Below are 22,853 nucleotides of genomic sequence, written 5' to 3' on the forward strand. Positions count from 1 at the left end.
TGTGCCGCGGTGTCCGACCGCCTACCGCGACGGGGTACAACGCCAGCGCAGTTACCTCATATCCCATTGTCCCACTTTACAGGTCAGGCAGCCGCCATTTCCGGGGCCCACATGGTTTCATTTTCAACTGCGTCACACATACCTAGGCATAGTCTCAACACACATACAGGCCACCTTTTGTGTATGATTGGTGTTCTGTGTAAACAGTGGGTATGTACCTCTGAGTTGTTTGACTCTGTGCTTGCTGTTGTCCTTCATAGGCACCGTCTGCTGGGACATGTGAGGAGATAGCGGCATCCTCCGGTGTACCGACCGTTGGTAGACCTGTCGACAATGGAGGAGCGACATTTGATAATCACCTACAGGCTTGACCGTGCCACAATCTAGGAACTGATGTCAGCAATCCGCAATCCCACAGGAATCCCGCCTCAAGTGCAGGTGCTGTCAGTGCTTCATTTCCTTGCAAGGGGGTCTTTTCAAACAACTGTGGCCATGGTATCAGCGATGTCCGAGCCTATGTTTTCCAACGTATTGTCCAGAGTGTTGTCTGCTCTTCTGAAACACATGCGGAGCTACATCGTTTTCCCTCAGGTGGAGGATTTGCCTACAGTGAAAGGTGATTTCTATGCCCAGGGACATATCCCCAACATCATAGGTGCCATTGATGGGACCCATGTGGCTTTGGTTCCCCCCCCCCGCAGGAGTGAACAGGTGTACAGAAACCGGAAGAGTTATCATTCTTTGAATGTACAGATGGTTTGCTTGGCAGACCAGTACATCTCCCATGTGAATGCCATGTTCCCTGGCTCAGTGCATGACGCCTACATCCTGCGGAATAGCAGCATCCCTTATGTGATGGGTCAATTCCAGAGGCACCGTGTGTGGCTATTAGGTGAGCACCTGCATGCAAGTCAGTGGGAATGGTTGTCTGGGTCTGGGGTTATCCCTCCAGGTTAGTGTGTGTCTAACAGTTGACCCTCACCATTTGCAGGTGACTCTGGTTACCCCATCCTGTCATGGCTACTGACCCCAGTGAGGAATCCCAGAACCAGGGCAGAGGAACGCTACAATGAGGCCCATGGGCGAACTAGGAGGGTGATCGAGCGGACCTTCGGCCTCCTGAAGGCCAGGTTCAGGTGCCTCCATATGACAGGTGGATCCCTATTCTACTCACCAAAGAAGGTGTGCCAGATCATCGTGGCCTGCTGTATGCTTCACAACTTGGCTTTGCGACGACAGGTGCCTTTTCTGCAGGAGGATAGTCCAGATGGCGGTGTTGTGGCAGCTGTGGAGCCTGTGGACAGTGATGAGGAGGAAGCAGAGGAAGAAGACATGCACAACAGGGACTCAGTGATCCAGCAATATTTCCAGTGAAACACAGGTAAAAATACAATCCTGCCTACTACATGTACTTCTACACTACTACCTCTCTCCTGTCTGTCATTTTCACCCAGTGTGTGATCACTGAGATGTCACTTTCCCTTACGGTTTCACGGATGTGGGTCCCACTGTGTGACATCTGCTTAAATTCCTCATGGACTAAAGCTGTGTGACATAGGTATGTTGACATTACTATTTCAAAAACATTTTGTCACTGTAATTGCTAATACACTATTTCGAAATCACAGACAGACTCCAGATAATTTTGTGCTTTAGGTGTGTTTATTTAAATGCAAAATATTGGAGGGGGTAGTGAAATGGTGAGGGGTGATGGCGGAGTAGTGTCCATGGCAGAGACCAGTCTATTAGTCTCACTGGTGCATTGCCCATATGGGCATAGGAAGTGGAGCTTGGGCAGTTTAATTATGGACAGGGTGACAAAGTGGGACAGTAGGATGACAATCAGGGTGGTCTCATTTCTTGGCGGGGGTCTTGGCATCGTTCTCTGTCTTGTTCCTGGATCTCAGGGACCGTTTGCAGGGTGGTTCTCCGTCTGCAGGGGGTGAGGTGCTGGTGTGGTGGTCCTGTGGCGGGGCGTCCTGTCCACTAGCGCCGGCAGAGGTGGTGGGCAGTTCATCGTCCATGCTAGTGTCAGGGGCCCCCTGTAGTGCCACAGTGTCCCTCCTGGTGTTGAGTACTTCCTTCAGCACCCCTACGATGGTGCCCAGGGTGGAGCTGATGGTTCTGAGTTCCTCCCTGAAGCCCATATACTGTTCTTCCTGCATGCGCTGGGTCTCCTGAAACTTGGTCAGTACCGTTGCCATTGTCTTCTGGGAGTGGTGGTATGCTCCCATGATGGAGGAGAGGGCCTCGTGGAGAGTGGGTTCCCTTGGCCTGTCCGCCCCCTGTCGCACGGCAGCCCTCCCAGTTCCATGTGTTCCTGTGCCTCCAACCCCTGGACCGTGTGCCCACTGCCACTGCCCCCAGGTCCCTGTTGTTGTTGGGGTGGTGGGTTATCCTGGGTTCCCTGTAGTGGTGGACACACAGCTGATTGATGTGTCCTGGGGACAGAGGTATGGTCCCGCTGGGTGGGTGCTCTGCTGGTGTTTCCAGAGGGGGGAAGGTCTGTGGTGGCCTGTGCCTGTGTGGGGGGAACCGACTGTCCAGAGGTCCCCGATGGTCCGGGCTGGTCATCTAGATCCAGTTGGACAGAGGTGCTGTCATGACTGTGGGCCTCTTCTGTTGGTGGTGTGGACATGTGTGGACCCTCCTGTCCGGTGACCTTGGGTAGGGGTCTGCAGGGGTATAAAAGGATGTTTGTTAAATCTGTGTGTGTAATGGTGTGCAATGGGTGGGTGACCGTGTACCCCAGTGCTAGCATTCCTGTGTGGGAGCTTGTGTGATGGTGGTTTAGGGGGGGTGTATGGGTATGTGAAGTGGGCATGCTTTGGTGATGGGTGTCCATTCTTTGTAGTTGCATGCAGGGCTTGGTGTTGGGATGTGTGGTTTGTGATGTTGGGACATTTGTGAGGAGTTGGCGTGCTGGGGGTGAGGGTGGAGGTATGTGCTGGCATGCAGGTAGGGTGTGGGATGTAATAGTTAAGATTTGACTTACCAGAGTCCATTCCTCAACCTACTCCTGCGAGGCCCTCAGGGTGAGAAATCGCCAAGACCTGCTCCTCCCATGTTGTTAGATGTGGGAGAGGAGGTGGGGGGCCGCCGCCAGTCCGCTGAACCGCCAGATGGTGTCTTGAGACCACGGAACGCACCTTCCCCGTAGGTCGTTCCACCTTTTCCTGATGTCCTCCCGATTTTTTGGGTGTTGTCCCACTGTGTTGACCCTGTCCACTATTCTTCGCCATAGCTCCATCTTCCTTGCAATTGAGGTGTGATGCACCTGTGCTCCGAATAGCTGTGGTTCTACCCAGACGATTTACTCCACCATGACCCTGAGCTCCTCCTCCGAGAACCTGGGGTGTCTTTGCCGTGCCATGGGGTGGTGTAGGTGATGTGTGGGGTGGAGTGTGTGGAGATAAGTGTGGTGCTATGTAGTGGTGAGTTGTGTGAGGTGCGTGGAAGTTGTGTGGGTGATGGTGTTGTGTGCCTGTGGATGCTGTTGTTCTTGCTGGTGGTGTCTCTCTCTGGCCTTCTTTCTGAATTTTTTGTCGTGGGGGTTTGTGGGTGATGTGGGTGTGTGTTTTACATTGTAAAGGGTGTGTGGGAGTGGTGTGTGTATGTGTCTCAGGTGTGTGTATTTTGAATTGTCCAATGTGGGGATGTTTTGTAAGAGTGCGTGTATTTTGAGCGTGCGGTGTGTACCGCCAATGGAATACTGTGGATGAAAGACCGCCGCGTGGATTCGTGTGTCGTGATAGTGTGGGCGTATTTCTGTTGGCGTGACGGTGGAGGAATTGTTTTCGCCAGTTTATCACTGACCTTTGGTGTGGCAGACTTGTGTGGGTGTCTGAATTTTGGCGGATTCAGAGATGTGGGTCATAATTATGGCGGAATTCCGTGGCCGCGGTGGTGTGTTGGCGGTCTTCTGCATGGCGGTAAGCGGCTTTTACTGCCAATATTGTAATGACCGCCTTAGTCTCTACAAGAAGGACTCCTTGTGCAGTGAAAATCGATGCACAGCCTGCATCGCAGTGAAAAATTTATCGCACACCGAAACGGTAACTGTACGCCTTCTTGAGTGGTACTTAAACCTGTGAATACTTTCAAGGCGGCATTTCAAGCAACCCCGCCAGCTACACGTTGCTCTTCGCTGATGACGGCCAAATAGCCAGAAACACGTGTCCGAAGATACGGCACTCGCCGCACCAATTTATGGTGAAAACCTTCAAAACTCTATTCAAATTCGTGCTAATGACTGCATTTACCATGATGCCTTGGGGTCACAAATGCTGGAATGGAAGACAGGGTGCTCCCCATTTTGACTGTTGTAATTAAGGCTCCCTTGAGCCTCTGAGCTGACGAGCTCGGGTGAAGCACCTGTGCTCCTTCTTGAGTGGTACTTAAACCTGTGAATACTTTCAAGGCGGCATTTCAAGCAACCCCGCCAGCTACACGTTGCTCTTCGCTGATGACGGCCAAATAGCCAGAAACAAGTGTCCGAAGATACGGCACTCGCTGCACCAATTTATGGTGAAAAACTTTCAAAACTCTATTCAAATTCGTGCTAATGACTGCATTTACCATGATGCCTTGGGGTCACAAATCCTGGAATGGAAGACAGGGTGCTCCCCATTTTGACTGTTGTAATTAAGGCTCCCTTGAGCCTCTGAGCTGACGAGCTCGGGTGAAGCACCTGTGCGCCTTCTTGAGTGGTACTTAAACCTGTGAATACTTTCAAGGCGGCATTTCAAGCAACCCCGCCAGCTCCACGTTGCTCTTCGCTGATGACGGCCAAATAGCCAGAAACACGTGTCCGAAGATACGGCACTCGCCGCACCAATTTATGGTGAAAAACTTTCAAAACTCTATTCAAATTCGTGCTAATGACTGCATTTACCATGATGCCTTGGGGTCACAAATGCTGGAATGGAAGACAGGGTGCTCCCCATTTTGACTGTTATAATTAAGGCTCCCTTGAGCCTCTAAGCTGACGAGCTCGGGTGAAGCACCTGTGCGCCTTCTTGAGTGGTACTTAAACCTGTGAATACTTTCAAGGCGGCATTTCAAGCAACCCCGCCAGCTACACGTTGCTCTTCGCTGATGATGGCCAAATAGCCAGAAACACGTGTCCGAAGATACGGCACTCGCCGCACCAATTTATGGTGAAAAACTTTCAAAACTCTATTCAAATTCGTGCTAATGACTACATTTACCATGATGCCTTGGGGTCACAAATGCTGGAATGGAAGACAGGGTGCTCCCCATTTTGACCTTCGCACAGAGAAGATCGACGCAGTGCCAGCGTTGCGACTGGAAATTTGATGCAGGGCCCACTGGATCGACACACAGCCGAGCCGGAACGAGGCAGCCCGACTTCCAGAGAGGAATCGACGCAGCCCCTGCCATGCGGCAGAAATTTCCATGAAATGCCCACCGGATCAACACAGCCCCTGTGACTTTATCCTGTCAGCACCGGAAACCCACACATCATCCTCGGGCGTCCGAATACCCCTCAACCCGAAGAGGATCCAAGACCGAGTGCCGGAAATCGAAGCAAGGTCTTTCCAGTGTGAAAACTAAACGATGCATCGCCGTGTGTGGCCTGAGAAATCGATGCACACTTCCCTGTTTTTCACACATCTCCTCTGCGGTTCCTTGTGGAAATTTTGAACGCAAACCAGGTACTTTGTGCTTGCAAAATACATTTATTGCTTTTAAGAGACTAAAGACACTTGATATCATTTTTACAGTGATATTTTCAACATATACTTATTGCATCTTGATCGTTTTGACCTGCATTTTATCAGATAAACATTATGGGCCTGATTACAACTTTGGACGAAGGTGTTAATCCGTACCAAATGTGACGGATATACCACCAGCCGTATTACGAGTCCATTATATCCTATGGAACTCGTAATACGGCTGGTGGTATATCCGTCACATTTGGGACGGATTAACACCTCCTCCAAAGTTGTAATCAGGCCCTATATATTTTTCTAAACACTGTGGTGTATTTTTGTGGTGCTATACTGTGTTATTGCATGATTTATTGCACAAATACTTTACACATTGCCTTCTAAGTTAAGCCTGACTGCTCAGTGCCAAGCTACCAGAGCGTGGGCACAGGATAATTTTGCTTGTGTGTGACTTACCCTGACTAGAGTGAGGGTCCTTGCTTGGCAGGGGGTAACCTGGCTGCCAACCAAAGACCCCATTTCGAACAATGATCATATTAACAATCCATTGTAACACTCCCATGGTGATCCTCAACACATCCTTCCCCTTATGACATTAAACATAAAAGTTAAACTTCCAACAACATTACAACTGAGATTCCATAATACAGCTTTTTTTTTTTTAAATGACAAGAAGTAGAAATCAAGGATGTAAATACATTTTTTTTTAAACATAATTTAACAAGCATAAAACCTTGTAATAGAAAAGACCGTGTAAAGGAAACATCATAAAGGTAGTACCATCATTAATTCAGGATCATGGAATTTGTTTGGCAGTTTTATTTTACGTGGAGACACATTGGGGCATATTTATACTCCGTTTGCGCCGAAATTGCGTCGTTTTTTTTGACGCAATTTCGACGCAAAACTAACGCAAACTAACGCCATATTTATACTATGGCGTTAGAGGCGAATAGCGCCAAAGTTCCCGGAATGTGCGTCATTTTTTTGCGTGAACCCCTTCCTTGCGTTAATGATATGCAAGGGAGGCGTTCCCGTCTAAAAAATGACTCCCAGGCCTTTACGTGGTATTTATACTCCCGGGCAAAAGAGACGCCCGGGAGTGGGCGTTGCTAAAAACGGCGCATTTGCGCCGCTTTTTAACGCCTGGGTCAGGCATGGCGTTAAGGGACAAGTGGGCTCAAAATGAGCCCAGAGTGCCCTCCCCTGCCCCCAGGGACCCCCCCTGCCACCCTTGCCCACCCCAGGAGGACACCCAAGGCTGGACGGACCCACCCCAGGGACATTCAGGTGAGTATTTTTTTTATTTTTTTTAAATAATTTTTGGTGGCATAGGGGGGCCTGATTTGTGCCCCCCTACATGCCACTATGCCCAATGACCATGCCCAGGGGACAGAAGTCCCCTGGGCATGGCCATTGGGCAAGGGGGCATGACTCCTATCTTTACAATGATAGGAGTCATGTTGATGGGGGATGGGCGTCGAAAATAAATGGCGCAAGTCGGGTTACGACGATTTTTTCGACGTAACCTGACTTGCCCCATTTTAAGACGCCCATGCGCCATTTTCCCCCTACGCCGGCGCTGCCTGGTGTACGTGGTTTTTCTCGCGCACACCAGGCAGCGCCGGTCTGCTTGCGCCGGCTAACGCCATTCAATAAATACGGCGCCCGCATGGCGCTGCAGAATGGCGTTAGCCGGCGCAAAACTTTTTGACGCTAAACTGCGTTAGCGCAGTTTAGCGTCAAAAAGTATAAATATGGGCCATTGTGTTCCGTACATTTGCCATTGATCTCATCACCCTCCTCATTCTTTGTGTTTCATTAACCAAGTCTTCAGCAGTCATGTCATGTGCAATTGCTAATTTGTCTTTATTCTAACACTTGCCATCCTCTAGTCTCACCACATTCTCCCTCACCTACAACACCTTTTTAGGTTCTGAGAACTTGGACTTCACCTTGAGTACAATTCTTGGAATTCTGATCCTCACATAATCTCCCACAGCCACCTTTGCCACCCTTCTGTGCGTGCCCACATATTTAACCTTGTAATTTTTGATGCAGGAAACCTTCTTCTCAATAACACAAAAGGTGATACACCTGTGTCTGCATTGGGTGTGGTGAGTACAGCCCAAAGTAACTTCCTTACCTCAAGTTTACAGTTTAACCCGTTAACTCTGGCTAACTGCACATTTTCCATGATAACTCTATTGAATATCTCAACAAGACCACTGCTCCTGGGATGACACAAATAATTTTTTGCATGTTTGATTCCCAAAAACTAAACAAAAACCTGTAAACTGAGCAGAAATGAACTGGCACCCAGTGGCTGTTAAGATTTCATCAAGAACAAGTCCCTTATAAAAAATGGACTCCAAAAACTCCATGACTTTTAAACTATTTAAAACCTTCACAAATTTCACCTCTGGCCAGCGGCTGTAAAAATCCACAGCAACTATGCCATACTCCAGCATGCCACCTGAAAGAACCATGGGGCCAATGATGTCAATGGCCAGTTTACTCCACGCTTTATTGGGTACATTTATAGCCTCCACAGGACTAGGAACAGTGACCTAAGATTGATCACTAATCACACAGCTCATGCAGTCACTTATATAATGTTCAACACTCCTGCCAAATCCTGGCCACCAAACATTTTCACAAATTCTCTCATCAGCTAAATCCAGTACTTTGTTCCTCATTTCCTCAGGCACCACTAGAACTTTTGACTGACACAAAAGGCCATTGACAATGGACAATTTTTCAAAAACATATTTGTATGCATCACTTGACTCCCCTTTTGAGTTCATTGTGACCACCCTTGAAGGATACCATCCGTTAACTTTTTCATCCCTTCACCCAAATTGCATGCAGCTATCCATTCATCCTCTGATATGGCATGGTCAGAATGACCTTTAACAGTGCACACCAAATCCGCCTCATCCTGAGACAATTCTTCTTTTTCTGTATCTTGGTCGCATCCTGGAAACAAGAAAAGCAATCAGCCAGCAAATTCTTGGCATCTGGTACATATTCTACACGATAATAATAATCCTGAAGCCTATACTGTCATTTGGCAATTCTAGGAGTAGCATGTTCCCCACCCTTAGTGGTAAACAGCTGTACCAGGGGTTTGTGATTAACACATACAGTGAAGTGCGTGCTCCATAGATAATATTAGAAATGGATGATACCCCACCAGCACATCAGGGTTTCTCTCCCTATTACAGAATATAATGACTCTGCACCTGTAAAGCTTCTTGAAGCAAATGCAACCACCTCATCTCTGCCTTCCCTATGTTGCATTAGAACTGCACCTAGTCCTTTCTGGCCAGCATCAGTCATGATTATGCTTTCATCTTGAGTGACAAATGATTTCAAAGGAACAGCATGCACCATCTCTTTTTTTATTTGTTAGAAATGGGGTTTCTGGTTGGCTAGGGTATGCACCTCAGCCAGGCAGAACTTAACCACTCTAGTCAGGGTTAGGGGGTTACACGTCCAAGATAACCCCTGCTCACCCCCTTGGTAGCTTGGCACGAGCAGTCAGGTTTAACCTGGAGGCAATGTGTAAAGCGTTTGCACAGCACACACAAAACACGTGACGCAAAATGTACACCACAAAATAAACACAACACTGAGCTATGTAAAAATAATCTGTATTGCACAAAACATAATTAGACCAACATTACACGTGAATAATACCCTGCTACCTTAGCAGTTGTCAGAATGTTACACTAAGTTACTAATATCCTGCAGGAATATGCAGTTGTCACATTAGAACACGTAAGTACTCAGGATTCTGCAACATAAGCAGTAGTCAGGAATTATAGTAAAAGATATATGCACTTGTCATGAACAATTCCTAAATACCCGTAAAAGGAACATTAGAGAATATAACACAAGTCATATAAATACATACCAGCTAGACATGCCCATAAAAGGAACATTAGCACATATATGTATAAACAGTAAACAGGTAGGAAACCTAAAACATCTATAAGTCTGTACTAGGCTTCTAGAGCCTAAATTTCCTAAGGAGTACCTGTTTGCTGGTAGAAGAGGCACTTCCAGTGCCTAGAAGGAGGAGTATGGGGGCCCACGGCGCATCTATCTGTGAAAAACGGGGGCCTCGCAGGTCTCCTGGGAGAGAGGGGCGATCTGCACCCTCCCTACTGTAAAAAAGAACGGGCCCCTCTGGGGACCTGCTATCCTTGTGGGGCCCCTGTTCTGCTTTCCCTCTTATCTCATAATCAAGCTTACAGAACCTCTCTGGAATGCACTTCTGAGTTTAAAGAAGACATTTATTGTTGTTAATTCTCCCCCACCCACAAGTTTCCGAGAGACGGAATTAGTAGATTGGAAGCACACGTTCAAAAGTAGTCGCAGCAATGAAAGCAAAATATATCAGAGTATTTCTCAGTTGCAATGTACACAGCAAATATAGGTGAAGACATTTATAGCATAACTTCAAAGCAAAGCATAAAAGTCCAAATTCATCACTGTATGGGCAAGTAGGGCCTATATTCAGCTTCATCTTTCTGGGGTCTGCAAGTTGATGACTTCGGTCAACTGCGAGAAAGAGATTCTCTACCCAAACGGGAGGCAGGCAACTGACGTCTAGTTCCTGTCTGAAGTCAAGCAGATTTAAATCTAACTAACTGTAGCCCAGAGTCATCCTTAAAAGCAAACTCAGTGTGAGAGCCGCAGAACCTTGGAGAGGGGCCAATTCTCCTGAGCTCACTCGCTCTCAGACTGGATTGGGAGGTAAACACAAAATCTACGTGCTCTTATCAGCTAAGGTCTGGTGTGAAGAAAACAGCTTGGTCCATCTTGTGGAAAAACACAGCTTGGAAAAACACAGCTCATCTGCAGTGTCTCAACTGCAATGTCTAAGCTCACGTTAAAGCCAATAGGCAGCTAACCTAAACAGCAAATGAAATGTCTAATGTCATGTCAAAGCCAATAGGCAGCTAAGCTGAATACAGAATGTAATGGCTAATGCCATGTCAAAGCCAATAGGCAGCTAAACTGAATACAGAATGTAATGTCCATGTCAAAGCCAATAGGCAGCTAAACTTAACAAAACATGTAGGCGGTCATTACAACATTGGCGGTAAAAGCCGCTTACCGCCGTGCAGAAGACCACCAACACACTGCCGTAGCCGTGGAAAACCGCCACAGCTATTATGACCCACATTTCGGAATCTGACAATATTCAGACACCCACACAAGTCCGCCACACCAAAGGTCAGTGATAAACTGGCGAAAACAAAACATCCACCGTCACGCCAACAGAAAAAACGCCCACACTATCACGACACACGAATCCACACGGCAGTCTTTCAACTGCGGTATTCCATTAGCAGTACACACCGCCACGCTCAAAATACACACACATTTACAAAACACAGCCACATTGGACAATTACAAATACACACACCTGATACAAATACACACACCACTCCCACACACCCAATACAATATACAACACACACCCACATCACCCACAAACCCCTATGACAAAAACTTCAGGAAGAAGGCCAGAGAGAGACCAGCACCAGCAAGAACAACAGCATCCACAGGCACACAACACCATCACCCACAGAACTTCCACGCACCTCACACAACACACCACTACATATTAGCACACTTATCACCACACACTCCACCCCACACATCACCTCCACCACCCCATGGCACGGCAAAGACACCCCAGGTTCTCGGAGGACGAGCTCAGGGTCATGGTGGAGGAAATAGTCCGGGTAGAGCCACAGCTATTTGGAGCACAGGTGCAGCACACCTCCATTACAAGGAAGATGGAGCTATGGCGAAGAATAGTGGAAAGGGTCAACGCAGTGGGACAGCACCCAAGAAATCGGAAGGACATCAGGAAGAGGTGGAACGACCTAGGGGAAGGTGCGTTCCGTGGTCTCAAAACACCACCAGGCGGTTCAGCGGACTGGCGGGGGACCCCCATCTCCTCCCCCACAACTAACAACATGGGAGGAGCAGGTCTTGGCGATTCTGCATCCTGAGGGCCTCGCAGGAGTAGGTGGAGGAATGGACTCTGGTAAGACAAATCTTAATTATTACATCCCCCACCCTACCTGCATGCCAGCACATACCCCCACCCTCACCCTCACCCTCACCCCCAGCACCCCAACACCTCACATATGTCCCAACATCACAAACCACCCATCCCAACACCAAGCCCTGCATGCAACAACAAAGCATGGACACCCATCCCTAAAGCATGCCCACTGCACATACCCATACAACCCCCTAAACCATCATCACACAAGGTCCCACACAGGAATGCAAGCATTGGGGTACATGGTCACCCACCCATTGCACAATATGACACACAGAGATGTAATAACCATCCTTTTATACCCCTGCAGGACCCCTACCCTACGTCACCGGACAGGAGGGTCCACACATGTCCACACCACCAACAGAAGAGGCCCACAGTGATGACAGCAGCTCTGTCCAACTGGATCTAGATGACCAGCCCGGCCCATTGGGGAGGTCGGGACAGTCGGTTCCCCTCACCCAGTCACAGGCCACCACAGACCTTCCACCCTCTGGAAACACCAGCACAGGAATGTGACACTAAACCACTACTACCTAAACAACTACTACTTAAACAACGACTTCCCAACACCGAAAAAAACTATAAAACGAATTATTTTACAACGAAGTCTAAACAACGAAAAAAAACATTAACTAAATTATTCCTGAACAACGAACACCTATTTAACGACTACGAAAACCACTAAATCACGAATATTCCACTAAACCACTACTATGTAAACCACGACTACCTAAACAACGACTCCCCAAATAACTACTACCTAAACAACAACTCCCCCCCAAAAAATTACCTAAATAACGACTCCCCAAATAACGAATACCCAAACAAACTACTACCCAAACAACGAATACTTAAACAACGAATCCTAAAATAACTACTACCCAAACAAACCACTAGCCAAACAACGAATACCCAAACAAATACTACCCAACACCAAAAACGCCTAAACACCTAATATATTTAAAACGAACTCCAAACAACGAAAAATATTAATAATTAATATCACAACTAAACAATAACGATTAATAAATAAAATACTAAAACCACTACAGTACTGCATAAAAAATAAACTAAATCGAAAATAACAATATATTTCCTACATACAAAAAACAAAACATCACAAAAATCCAAAACATATAAACACCGTTTTAAATCAAAATAAATAATACTTAAATAATTATAAAACAAACACAACACTAAAAAAAAAACCTATATAAAACGATAGTCCCACAACACTTTCTACATGACCCATGAAGTACTTCCTCTACTAAACAAACGAGAACGAACATAAAAAAAATACAAACTACAAAACAAATACACTCCACAATTATATAAATCTAACATCACAAACGAAGTCATAATAAAAAAACACATCGAAAACACATTCAATTTACAAAGAAAACAATACTTACAACAACACATATAAATACCAACGACCTCCATTTTCTACTCATTACTACACCGAACAACTTACAGAGAAGACGAGCATATCACTACGGAAAAGAATTAAAATATAATTTATCCAACACCGCCATCTACTGAGATAACAAGGTAAAATATCCATAAATAAATATAAAGAAATGTACTAACCTATACCACAGCTAAAATAATATATTATTAATGTACCTTTCGTACTATTTTGTTACAGGCATAAATATCAAGAATCTGACCAAAAAGATAAACACCACACCTTCACCATCAAAGGTAAACCATTACCATTATTCAAAAACAATTTCACTAAACCATAAACAATTGCATTAAAAAAATTGTTAAATAACGAATACCATTATATAATTAAAATATATATATAAAATATTAAATCTACAAATTAGTTAAAAATAAAAATTCATTCACCTAATAAATTTAACCAAAAACCAAATATTATTCAGCAAATTTCAAACCTACTAAAAAAATTACTTCTAAATCAAAAAACTAAATAATTAATAAAACAAAAGAATAAACTAAATAATAAGCTCTTTCTTGTTTCTTACAGACTCCAAGAACCCCCAAAAACACCAGAAGATATAAAAAAGTGAAATAAATCAATTTAAAAAAAAATAACATCTGAAATAAGAAAATAAACTCAAAGTAAGTATAATATTTTCATTATAACATACAACCAGATTTTCTAGTTAAATAAAACTAAACAAACATTCTTATTCAAATACCCCTTAACTTAACACCAAACACATAAATTCAATAAAATTTAAAAGACTTCACAAACAAGTACATATATTATATAAAAAAAATAACTATTACAACTCCACCAAACACTTACCTCTAAACAGCTGCTGGACTATAAACATAAATAAATTTCACAACAAAACACCAACTTCCAAAACAACTAGTACCTTAACAACAAGGACAGAACACCAACCTTGTTCTTACTACCAATAATTTTACCACAAATGCCTTAACAACAATATTTCATTGTAAAAGCATTCTTAATAAAAGCCTTACTAATAATCACCATTCACCCTACAGCCCTCACCCCCCCCCCCAACCACACCCCAAAACCTAAAACCCCCAAACCCCCCACCCCCTCCCCAAAACCAAAAACACCCCACCCCCCCAACCCCACCCCAAAACCTAAAACCCCCTGACCCCACACCCTCCCCAAAACCAAAAACACCCCAACCCCCAACCCCACCCCAAAACCTAAAACCCCCTCACCCTCCACCACTTCCCCAAAACCAAAAACGCCCCAACCCCACCCCAAAACCGAAAACCCCCTACCCCCCACCCCTCCCCAAAACCAAAAACGCCCCACCCCCCAACCCCACGCCAAAACCTAAAACCCCCTGTCCCCACACCCACTCCCCAAAACCAAAAACATCCCACCCCCCCAACCCCACCCCAAAACCTAAAACCCCCTCACCCTCCACCACTTCCCCAAAACCAAAAACGCCCCACCCCAAAATCTAAAACCCCCTCACCCTCCACCACTTCCCCAAAACCAAAAACGCCCCACCCCCCCAACCCCATCCCAAAACCTAAAACCCCCTGACCCTCCACCCCTCCCCAAAACCAAAAACACCCCACTCCCCCAAGCCCACCGCAAAACCTAAAACCCCCTCACCCCAACCCCCTCCCCAAAACCAAAAACCCCCTTACCCCAACCCCCTCCCCAAAACCAAAAACGCCCCACCCCCCCAACCCCACCCCAAAACCTAAAACCCCCTAACCCCCACCCCCTCCCCAAAACCTAAAACCCCCCACTAACCTAATTACCTCAATAAATAACACACAATCACCAAATATAAAAGATATACCCACTCCCCAAAACCAAAAACGCCCCACCCCCCCAACCCCACCCCAAAACCTAAAACCCCCTCACCCTCCACCACTTCCCCAAAACCAAAAACGCCCCACCCCAAAACCTAAAACCCCCTCACCCTCCACCACTTCCCCAAAACCAAAAACGTCCCACCCCCCCAACCCCATCCCAAAACCTAAAACCCCCTGACCCTCCACCCTCTCCCCAAAACCAAAAACACCCCACTTCCCCAAACCCACCGCAAAACCTAAAACCCCCTCACCCCAACCCCCTCCCCAAAACCAAAAAAGCCCCACCCCCCAACCCCACCATAAAAACCTAAAACCCCCTTACCCCAACCCCCTCCCCAAAACAAAAACGCCCCACCCCCCCAACCCCACCCCAAAACCTAAAACCCCCTAACCCCCACCCCCTCCCCAAAACCTAAAACCCCCCACTAACCTAATTACCTCAATAAATAACACACAATCACCAAATATAAAAGATAACAAACCACCTACACCAAACACTTACAAATAGAACACATTATATATTAATTAACTTACTAAGTAGTAAACTAAATCCACCACAAATTTAATAATAAAAACTGCAAACTTCTTTTAACCTATTTCTTTTATATTATTTACAGATATTCCACAAATGGCATCGCAAGGAGAAGCAAGTTACATAACCTCAAGAACCGGAAACCAGCTACTAAAGTATGAAGGTTATCTTTATTGCAGAGACAAGGTTGTCAACCTCAGGAGCCATTGGAGGTGTGTACAATTCTACTCTTCACATTGTAGAGGCAGAGCTGTAACTCTAGAAAACACAGTTGTTAAGACATCAGATCACAACCACTCTGCCTCTGCAATAGAAATTGAGATAAGAGAAAACATACAAAAAATAAAAAACATTGCACACACCTCCAATGACTCCTGCGGACAAGTTATAAGGAAGGTAGTACAATATATTCCAGTACAGATTTCTGGTAGCATGCCTTCTGTACCAAACCTTAGGAGAATATTTCAACGAGAAAGACTGGCAAGTAATCCCCAACATATAACACCACAAACCTATGAAGACATTAACATCCCCCCAGAACTAACAATTACCTTCTCCCAAGAAACTTTCCTCATTCACGACAACGAAAACCCTCAAAAAAGAATTTTAATATTCAGCACAACATCCAACTTACTAATCCTACAAAATAGTGAAATTTGGATGATGGATGGAACTTTTAAATCTACACCCCATCCAATCACTCAAATTTACACCATACATGCCACAAAAAATAACACTACAATCCCCCTAGTGTATGCATTACTACCTGATAAACATTCCTCTACATACAATGAATTTTTATCAACAATCAAAAACAAAACATTAAATAAAACACCTAGAAAAAGAATACCAGATTTCGAATTATCAATGATAAATACAATACTAAAAATATATCCACAAACCCAAATTCAAGGATGCTTTTTCCACTTTTCACAAGCATATTGGCGTAGAATACAAAAATCATCCCTAAGTAGAGAATATTTCTCAGATTGCATACTACAATTTGAATTAAAAAAACTCACAGCATTATGCTTTGTACCACCTACAAAAGTAGATGAGTATTACACCGCAATAACAGAGTCTAACTATTATACACAAAATAAAGACAAATTAGAACCCTTACTAAATTACTTCGAAGAAACCTGGATTGGACACCTAAACAGATCTGGTCGCAGACGAAAACCAAGATTTCCAATAGAATGGTGGAACTGCTACCAAACCTGTTTAGAAGGTGGTGCAAAGACTAATAATGCCATTGAAGGATGGCACAACGCCTTCAATAAAGTAATAGGTAAACCCCACCCAAACCTGTATCATTTTATGGAAATTTTGAAAAAGGAACAAAGTTTCCAAGAAATGAGACTTGCTCAATCACTGTCAGGTAGCCTGAACCCACGCACAAGTAAAAAAAGCAAAGAAATGACGAAAGAATTTTGGCAAAAATACAACAATTTGATACAATAACACCATCAGAGTACCTCAACAGTCTAGCATATATTCTACATTACTAACAACCACTAACCTACTGAAAAATTACTTGCCAGTTCTAAAAAACACCAAACACCATCAATTAAATTGTCATTTTTCAAATTATTTTTACAATAAATTTACACAACAAAAATTGTTCTTACCGTTCAAGTTTTCATGTCTTTATCCAAACATGTGATGCTGAATAAATCTTCTTCATTAATATAGAAAGAAGCATCTCATACTTAGAAAAGAAAAAAAAAAACATTAGTCATCCAAAAACAAAAACAAAATATTCATATTGCATGGATGATAAAAAAAAACAACTCTATATACTATAAAAACAATGAAAGAAATAAAATATAATACTTTACCAAACCAGAAATTCGAGAAATATCTAAAAAACGTAAAATACCAACTATACTTTTTTTTACCAAAAAAAAGTAAAAAAATTAATCACCTACATACCAAAGCCACATCATTAATTAAAACATTAAATATCAAGAAAAAGACATGAAAACAATATAAAGGATACTACTAACACAAAATAAAAAATGAATCCCAAAACCTATTAATCCCAAAACTAAATTTATCAAAAAAATATACATTTCTTTCCAACTACTACAAAAGCAGTATAATCATTTGTGAGATAAAACACTGCTAAACAAATTTGTTTACTTTTACGAAACCACTATCGTATTCAAAAATATACGATAACAAATAATTAAACATAAGAAACATAACAAACACCGAAAATCTACTACCTACCTTATAACTACCTCCAACAACTATTTCTGTAATAAAAATACCCTACTGCATACTGTAAAAAAAATTATAATCCCACTTACCTGAACGAGGTCTCCGCTTCTGTCCTATCTTGACCGCGACGCTCCACCGACTGAACACAGAAGACGTCAAACAACGTAAACATGGAAGAGCACTAAAAATAGAAAACGGACTATTTCACTCATAGACTATAATAGGGAAAATAAGAAAATACCACAGAAAATAGATAAAGAAATATAAAAAAATAAATAAAAAAATTCTATAAATCTGTAAATATCAAACAATAATTTAAAACATTTGTTTTGCATTTTTTAAACTTGATTATGTTCAAAATAAAAAATATTTAAAAAAACGAATGGTATTTTTATTTTTAAAAAATTACATTTACATGAAAAAAAACATTATTGCAAATGCAAACATTTCTAACACCAAAAAAAAAAAAAAATGCTATATATAATCTGCAAATAATTATTTAATTAATTAATTTTTAGAAATAATATTAAGACAAATTAATATATGTATACAATTATACATCCAAAAAAATAATTACAAAATATGAATAATATTAATTACATCAGATCAAAAAAAAAAAAAAAAAAAAAACATTTTAACAAATTTTAAAAATCACAATTTCTTTTTTAAATGTAAAAAATATTTAAAATAAAAAAATGTAACATTATTATATTCCAAAATCTACTATACCAACTACTATACTATTAAAAAATCAAATATAAATTTTTAAACATAACTATTTTTAAACACAATTATTTTTACACCTTCAATAACAACAACAAAAAAATACAAAACCTAAAAATATAACACAAAAAAATAATTCACCCATAATAAAATATTATAAACTATCAATACATGTCCAAATCATGATCCACCAATAAACCAAATTACATCCCACAAAAAATAAATAACATAAAAAAAAAAAACTCAAACATAGAAAAAAAAACTAATCATAAGAACAATACCCCAAACATAAACCCTACATCCCCTATATCCCATCCCTAATTCTAAATATACTTTCAATAAAAAAATACAAAAATAACCAAATACTATAAATAATACCAGACTACTAATATACTTCCCACCCATAACTCCTAGATCCCATATGTCCCACCCCTAAACCCACAACATAAATTCCAAATTTTAATAAAATACAATAACTTAAATTAATACCCAAGTATTAATACACTTCCCCACCCATAACCCCTACATCCCATATATCCCACACCAAAACCCACAACATAAATTGCAAAATTTAATAAAATACAATTACTTAAATTAATACCCAAGTATTAACACACTTCCCCACCCATAACAACCACAACCCATACATTCCAAAAATTAATCCACAATATACCCTTAATAAAAGATAAAAAAATACTTAAAGTCCTAATAAAATACTCAAATATGAATATACTACCCCACACCAATTTCACAAAAAAAAAAAATACCCAACTATGTAAATTAACACCCAATTACTAATACACTTTACCACCCATAAGCCCTACATCCTATATATCCCGCACCTAAAACCACAACATAAACTACAATATAAAAAAAATACAAGTACTTAAATTAATACCTGAGTATTAATACATTTCACCACCCATAACCCCAACATCCCATATATCCCGCCCCTAAACCCACAACATAAATTACAACATATAAAAAAACACAAGTACTTAAATTAATTCCTGAGTATTAATACACTTGCCCACCCATAACCCCTACATCCCACATATCCCGCCCCTAAACCCACAACATAAATTACAACATATAAAAAAACACAAGTACTGAAATTAATATATTAATACACTTCCCCACCCATAACCCCAACATCCCACATATCCCACCCCTAAACCCACAACATAAATTACAACATATAAAAAAACACAAGTACATGAATTAATACCTGAGTATGAATACACTTCCCCACCCATAACCCCTACATTCCACATATCCCGCCCCTAAACCCACAACATAAATCACAACATATAAAAAAAAACAAGTACTTAAATTAATACCTGAGTATTAATGCACTTCCCCACCCATAACCCCAACATCCCATATATCCCACCCCTAAACTCACAACATAAATGACACCATATAAAAAAACACAAGCACTAATACACTTCCCCACCCATAACCCCTACATCCCATATATCCCGCCCCTAAACCCACAACATAAATTACACCATATAAAAAAACACAATTACTTAAAATAATACCTGAGTATTAATACAATTCCCCACCCATAACCCCTACATCCCATATATCCCGCCCCTAAACCAATAACATAAATTACAACATATAAAAAAAAACAAGAACTTAAATTAATACCTGAGCATTAATACACTTCCCCACCAATAACCCCTACATCCCATATATCCCGCCCCTAAACCTACAACATAAATTACAACATATAAAAAAACACAATTACTTAAAATAATACCTGAGTATTAATACACTTCCCCACCCGTAACCCCTACATCCCATATATCCCGCCCCTAAACCAATAACATAAATTACAACATATAAAAAAACACAAGAACTTAAATTAATACCTGAGCATTAATACACTTCCCCACCAATAACCCCTACATCCCATATATCCCGCCCCTAAACCCACAACATAAATTACACCATATAAATAAACACAAGTTCTAAAATTAATACCTGAGTATTAATACACTTCCCCACCCATAACCCCTACATCCCACATATCCCGCCCCTAAACCTACAACATAAATTACAACATATAAAAAAACACAATTACTTAAAATAATACCTGAGTATTAATACACTTCCCCACCCATAACCCCTACATCCCATATATCCCGCCCCTAAACCAATAACATAAATTACAACATATAAAAAAACACAAGAACTTAAATTAATACCTGAGCATTAATACACTTCCCCACCAATAACCCCTACATCCCATATATCCCGCCCCTAAACCTACAACATAAATTACAACATATAAAAAAACACAAGTACTTAAATTAATACCTGAGTATTAAAACAATTCCCCACCCATAACCCCTACATCCCATATATCCCGCCCCTAAACCAACAACATAAATTACAACATATAAAAATACACAAGTACTTAATTTAATACCTGAGTATTAAAACACTTCCCCACCCATAACCCCTACATCCCATATATCCCGCCCCTAAACCCAACACATAAATTACAACACATAAAAAATACAAAAGTACTTAAAATAATACCTGAGTATTAATACAATACCCCACCCATAACACCCACAACCCATAGAATCCATTACTTAATCCACACAATATACTTTAAAAAACTAAACATATAATAATTAAACCCTAAACAAATAAAAAACAAAACACAAAACTCACCTTAAAATTCATCAAAAAATAATTCACTTACCTTAAAATTCGTTGTTCTGGCATTAATTGTTAAGGTAAAATCGTTGTTAAACCAGTAGTTGTTCAAAACTTCGTTGTTAAGACCCAGTAGTTCTTCAAGATTTGTTGTTAAAGCAAGTAGTAATTCAAACGTAGTTGTTAAGGTTGTTTCCCCCAGCACAGCACCCACCCAGAGGGCCCATACCTCCGTCCCCAGGACACGTCAATCAGCTGTGTGTCCACCACTACAGGGAACCCAGGATAACCCAGCACCCCAACAACAACAGGGACCTGGGGGCAGTGGCAGTGGGCACACGGTCCAGGGGACGGAGGCCCAGGAACACAGGGGAACTGGGAGGGCTGCTCTGTGACAGGGGGCAGACAGGCCAAGGTAACCAACTCTCCGCGATGCTCTCTCCTCCATCATGGGAGCATACCACCACTCCCAGGAGACGATGGCAACAGTACTGGCCAAGTTTCAGGAGACCCAGCACCTGCAGGAGGAACAGTATATGGGCTTCAGGGAGGAACTCAGAACCATCAGCTCCACCCTCGGCACCATCGTAGGGGTGCTGAAGGAAGTACTCAACACCAGGAGGGACACTGTGGCACTACAAGGGGCCCCTGACACTAGCATGGACGATGAACTGCCCACCACCTCTGCCGGCGCTAGTGGACAGGACGCCCCGCCACAGGACCACCGCACCAGCACCCCACCCCCTGCAGAGGGAGAACCACCCCACAAACGGTCCCTGAGATCCAGCACAAAGACAGAGCACGATGCCAAGACCCCCGCCAAGAAATGAGACCACCCTGATTGTCATCCTACTGTCCCACTTTGTCACCCTGTCCATACTTAAACTGCCCCAGCTCCACTTCCTATGCCCATATGGGCAATGCACCTGTGAGACTAATAGACTGGACTCTGCCATGGACATTCCTCCGCCATCACCCCTCACTATTTCACTACCCCCTCCAATATTGAGCACTTAAAAAGACACACTTAAAGCACAAAACAATCTGGAGTCTGTCTGTGATTTTGAAATAGTGTATTAGCAATTACAGTGACAAAATGCTCTTTCAATTGTAATGTCAACATACCTATGTCACAAAGCTCTAGTCCATGAGGAATCTAAGCAGATGTCACACAGTGGGGCCCACATCTGTGAAATCGTAAGGGAAAGTGACAACTCAGTGACCATACACTGGGTGAAAACGACAGACAGTAGAGAGGTAGTAGTGTTAAAGTACATGTAGTAGGCAGGTCTGTACTCTTACCTGTGTCTCACTGGAAATATTGCTGGATCACTGAGTACCTGTTGTTCATGTCTTCTTCCTCTGCTTCCTCCTCTTCACTGTCCACAGGATCCACGGCTGCCACAACACCGCCATCTGGACCATCCTCCTGCAGAAAAGGCACCTGTCATCGCAGAGCCAAGTTGTGAAGCATACAGCAGACCACAATGATCTGGCACACCTTCTTTGGTGAGTAGAATAGGGATCCACCTGTCATATGGAGGCACTGGGGCCTGGCCTTCAGGAGCCCGAAGGTCCGCTCGATCACCCTCCTAGTTCGCCCATGGGCCTCATTGTA

The sequence above is a fragment of the Pleurodeles waltl genome, chromosome 5 (genome assembly GCF_031143425.1).
Source record: "Pleurodeles waltl isolate 20211129_DDA chromosome 5, aPleWal1.hap1.20221129, whole genome shotgun sequence".
NCBI classification, from domain to species: Eukaryota; Metazoa; Chordata; class Amphibia; order Caudata; family Salamandridae; genus Pleurodeles; species Pleurodeles waltl.